This window comes from Gossypium hirsutum, chromosome A06 (genome assembly GCF_007990345.1).
Source record: "Gossypium hirsutum isolate 1008001.06 chromosome A06, Gossypium_hirsutum_v2.1, whole genome shotgun sequence".
NCBI lineage: Eukaryota > Viridiplantae > Streptophyta > Magnoliopsida > Malvales > Malvaceae > Gossypium > Gossypium hirsutum.
In genome coordinates this window covers 2391081-2397080 of record NC_053429.1, presented here as the reverse complement: position 1 = coordinate 2397080, position 6000 = coordinate 2391081, and positions in this window count along the sequence as shown.

The following is a 6000-nucleotide window of genomic DNA, read 5'->3' as shown; positions in this document are numbered from 1 at the left end:
GGCAGTGAATGGAATCAATATAGCCTTGGTAGTCAAATATATAGCATGCTATTGCTAGCTAGCTCTTCTTACTTTTTAAGTCTTACTTTCTTATTTCCATATTGAACATGAATGTGCTACCATACCGTTAGCTGTTCTACATCTTCATTTCAACTTCACGAGATTATTATCTATATAAGTTTTGGGTTGAGAGTTTGGGCACACATATGAGAGGGTAGATACAGAGACCGAAGTCAAAAATTTATCTTTGAAGGATTAAAATTAAATTATAAACTTTTAAAGAGGTTAAAGTATAATTTTATCATTTATGATAGTTATTTTAGAATTTTAAAAGGATTGAACTAAAAAAATTTCATCTTCGAAGAGCCAAAATGTATTTTTATTTTTAAATTAACTTATACTTCTAAAAACTTCAAGGGACTAAAATAATAATTTGTCATTTGGGGTGGGCTAGGGCCCTGCCTGCCCCCTTGGTGCTATCCCTGGGTAGAGAGCTGTAAAGCGGAGTAGTCTCGGAAGTAGGGTAAAAAAAATTAAAGAAACTTGTAATTTATTCAAGAAGATGAAATCTCCATGGTGTTTTTGAGACTCCAAAATTTGTGCATGTGTGTTTTTTTCCCCTTAAACTAGTTGTATCCACCTCATGGATTTAATACATACATTTAAACATAATTATGAGTATATTTTGTCTAAATACATAAAACATATATTAGTATCTAGAATTATCAAATTTGATATAAACTACAAAATTTGACTCGATCAATTTGAATCCAAACTGGATCTTATCTATTTGGTCATAAAAAGTCAATAACTTAAAATCTGTTTAAGTTGAATACAAAACAACCTAAATTGAAAATAGTTGAAACCCAAAATGACCCGAACAAGTGATCTGAAATAACACAAACCCGCAATAATGAGAACTCAAAATGATTTGAATCCGTGATAACTCTACATATCCAAAAACCTCAAGCATTGAGTTCAAATGACTGGACTTCAAACTATTAGAACTCGGAACAACTTAAACATAAAATTGATCCAAACTCAAAATTAACCGTAATCAAAAGTTTTGAAAGAGTAGCCAACGACAGCCACTTTTTAATAACTTTTCTTCCTGTGGGAGTAAAAGTTGGTGAGAGGTTAATGTAAAACTAAGAACATTTCATGGCTGGATTGCTTTCATTTTCAACGAGTTCACAGAATTTTCATTTGACCTAGCTGTCGTTTAAGGAAAAAATGCAAGAAAAATGCATCTATAACAGTGTATAAAAGCTATCCCAACGCTATATTCAGCATTGAAGATAGTTACGTTTTTGTCAAATCAGCTATGTTCTTAAAGATTGAAAGAGGGATAATTATGTAATTTAAAATTAGATATTTAGAACGTATTTTTCAAAGAAAAAAAAATTGTTGAGACTTTTATACACTTGATCTATCATCTTTCAAGAACCATTGAATCTTGTGATTTGTAACATCATCGGGAGAATAGCCTCACCAAAAGGCTATATTATAAAAGGCGAACCCTCGTGATTCCAAAAAGATATATGGAGAAGAGTTCTTGATAGTACAGTAATATATAATACTATATCATATAAACATTAAAAAATGGTCGATTCAGTTTTAATTAAATTGGCATTGATATTGTTACTAGCGAAAGAGAACATGGATTCGAGCTTGTTGAAGCGCATTTATCCTTTTGTTTAAGGGTTAGGAAAGGGTAATGGATAGTTATAGGCATTGTATAAAAAAAATTAAAAAATGTCAAGTTGTTTATATATAAATTTTTAATAAATAATATAAACAATTAGGTTAATCGTTTACAAATATGGACGAACTTGGGTAAAATTTTAGACTCATATCAAGTCAAGTCGGACTTGGGCAATCATAAAATATATTAATGTCATACTTAAGCCTTGCTCGAACTAGGCTTGACCCATGAACACTTCTAAATTTCATTTAACATATACTAGTATCTAGAATTGCCAATTCTAATCCAAATCCAATAATCCAACTTGACTAACTCGAACCTAAACCTAGTGCAACTTATTTGATCATAAAAAGTCAACAACTTTGACTTGTTTAATCCAAACTAAAAACAATTTGAACCTAAAATAACATAAACTCAACAACACCCAAACAAATAACTTGAAATCACATGTATCTATAAGGACTAAAACTCAAAATGATTTGAATTTAAAATCACTCTACACAAAGAAATCAATATGCCTCAAAATCCAATCATCCAAGCTTTAAACAATGTGAAACTAAAACAACTTTAATTCACTAGGAAAATCCTTATTAACTTTGTCGAAGTTCGGCCCCATTATATAGCCCAAATATGAGTGAACTTTCATTGGCTAGGGCAGGGCTTGTAGACAGGATTTCATAGTCGGAATGGTCAATCAACCATCATCGACCCAAGGTCCATTGTAGCCCAATACATGGAGTCAGCATCAAATTGCAAAGCAACCACAATCTTTGTTTGTTCTCATACAACGACATTTCTATACATTACAAGTTGGTAGCTCCTTTTCTTTTTAGACAATAACATATAAATTATAATTAAATCTTTGTTTGTTTTCTTTATTATTATAATTTATTAGTCAAAATCTGTAATGAGATGAAGCACCAAGCCATGACTTGTTCTACATTTGGAGATTGAAAACCATAAGAGTATATTTGGACCGGATGAAGATCCGGTCGGGTATAAGGTAATGTTAGTGAGAGACAAAAACATCATTTTCATGGGGGATTTCTCAAAATATTATGCTCCGAATCTTGGCAACAAAACAAAGTTCCATCCATTACACAAAAAAATAAAAAAAAATAAATCAAAGTCGTGGTTTACTCCTAACCATGAAAATTGCTTTTTACCTTTTACTTTTACATGTGCTTGACTTTGATTAAGAATTGAGATGACTTTGCTTCCTCTAATTAAAGTTTGGATTCTGAAATTCTCATTATTAAAAGGATTTTACTTATATCCACTCCTCACTTGAAGGACTAGTTTCAAATTGTACAACAAATAAAGACACTACAATTATTAAAAAAAAAATACCCATAGCGAAATTAGGAAATTTATTTGGGGAAAGATCAAAATGAAAATAAAATTTTTTTAGAGTCAAAGTTAAAAATCTTCATGGCCCGAATGGAGGCTAGATTTCAAATAAATTTGAGCTCAAATCGTTAGCTTTTCTATTTAAAAATAAAAGAATTTATTTAAATTTATTTTTTTAATAAAAAAATGGATCAAGTCGAGTCTACTAAAGATTGACAAATCTAAGACAATAAATGATTTTTTGGTGAATTATATAAAAAGAGGACATTAACTTAATTGAGTTTTAAATTCGAATCACACTTGTGACGGTGAACACCTTGACTATTAGGCCAATAAAAAAATTTTAATATATATTTAAATCAACGATTAAGACATTAGTAAATGAGCGTATTATTATGATTTTTAAAAGAACAGTTATTTTTTTTAAGTATAACGATCTGGATTATGATAATATTAAGAAATGTAGTAATTTAATTAATGTTGTCTTTCCAATAATTTGGTAAAAAATAGTATATTAAAATGTAAATATTTTTCATAATATAAGATATTGACCATAGTTTGTGAGATATTTATGAATTTATAATTGGTGTTGAAATATGCAACTCTTAATGTGCGCAAAATTATAAGGATTTAAGTCCATCATTCTTATGAGAAAAAAAATTAATTATTGCATAAATATTGTAGATATTTGTTTTCAAACTGGCCTTTATATTATTTTTTAAAATGTTATATTTTATCATTTATATTAGTGTAAAATATAAAATCAAAGTAATTTTATATTTTTATAGATTAATATTTTAACAATCTGTCGACAACCTCTTAATTTAGTGGTAAGAGTTTTAGGTTGTAAGGCATGAGAGTCTAGCTTCAATTCCAAGCAATCTCATCCTATACCCTTATTAAAAAAATATTAACGGCTATTGAATTTATTAATATAATTTAACTTAAGGTACGCATTTAGATTAAGAAAAACAAAGACTGACCTTAGTCAAGAATAGATCAATTTAACCTTGTCGAGTATCCTTAAATTAAGAGACTTGGTATATGTTGAATTAATAGGGAGAGATGTGATTTAGTGAGAAACTTTAAGATTCAAGATGAGTTGAGTGATCAAAAGGACCTAGTGTTATTAACCATAAATCGAATCAATTTAGTATATTGTTCCATAGTTATTAAATGGATCAATCAATCATTATCAAAACTTGTTAGTGAAATTGTTAGTTGAGAGTTTGATTATTAGCATTAGAGTTATCTAAGTGTTTAGGTTTGATTTCATGAAAATGGTTGTTTTTATAGCATAGATAGCTCTCAATTCTACTAGGTTGGTACTTTGTTTTACTAGTGTCAGAGTATTCAAATTAGCAAAGGATTTAACAAATAATTCTTCCCAAGGGTACGATTTTAGAAAGACTTTGGAAAATTATTTTGTTCTAATAAAGTATACTATTACTTGATTCAGTACACTTGCAAATAAGTCTTGGTCTTCAATTTTACATATTTTTGAGATGCACGAGACGAGATAAACAATTGTGGTGTTGGGACCAAAGTTGTTTGCAGTGGTTGGGGTATTGGGACTAAAGTTGGAACCTCAACTATGAATGGTCGCTATGGCGGCATTCTTTCAATAATAGTGTCTCATTCCCACAAATGAGCTTCTTTGTTACTACTTTTCCTTGAAGAGAAGTGTGGTAATAATATGACATTTCTTTAAAAAAAGTGACACCACTAGTAACAAAGACTATTTTGTTTTATGTGAAAAGATTTGATACCTTTTTTGGTTATAGAATATCCAAAGAAGATTGTTTTTATGGCTTGAGGATAAAGTTTGGAACAATGTTAATAATGAATGTGAACAAATGTGGTACATCTAAAGGTTTTGAGAGAATGATTATTGGTAAAGAGTGTTGAGATGTGAAATTTTGGTTGCAAAAATAGATAAAGGGGATTTAAATTGCAAGATTTGGCTAAGTAGTCTATTTATGAGGAATATAATTGTTAAAATAGCATTTCCCACAAGTATTAAGATACAATCATGGTGAACATAAGAGCAAGAACTACTTCTAGAAAGTGTTCATTTTTTCTTTCTGAAACTCCATTTTGTTGTAGTGAGTCAATACAAGAACATTCGTGAACAATTCCCTAATACTTGAGATAATTACTCAAAATAGACTAAAATATTCACTGTCATTATCAATTATTAAGATTGTTCTTTAACCATATTGTGAAAAGTTTGAAAATTTTGGCTAGTTTTTTATTTCTTTTTTAAGTAACTATGTAACACCCCATACCCAACTCGATTGTCAGACCCAAGAGTGTGATGTCACATTACGTCGCCGAAGCAAATCAAGCTATTATAACACAAATACATTTAATTCAATCATCAAAATAATTCATATGTATGCAGTTATACACTTACTGATTTCATTTTATCACTTTACGGGGGTTATATATGTTAATTTCAAAGTTAGGACTCAAATCTAAACTCAAATGTCAAATTTCAAATTTATGTCTCTGGATAGAGGTCTCCATGTCTTGAGACAAATGTTTTCATGTCTCGAGACAAGTCATAAATAACTTAGGGATTTTTAGCTTCGATGTTAACATGTCTCGAGACGCTACATGTCGTGTCTCTAGACAAGGTCATTTATGTATCCAAACAAGGTCTCGAGACCAGTTGTAACCTCTCCAACCTAGCCTAAATGTTATGATTGAATCATGAAGGCTACATTAGCCACCGGAATGGCTAACAAACTCTAAACGCTTTTCAAAGAAAACTCCTAACTCATCTAATCTTTGGAAAACACAATTGTTTATTTGGTTAGGCTAAAATGTTCATTTTATAGATAATTCCATCTTTAGAATTTATTATTTTAATAAAGGTAAATGTCTTTGTAAAATCATATTGTCAACGACTCTTTTCTTAAAACCAAGAACACACATATTAT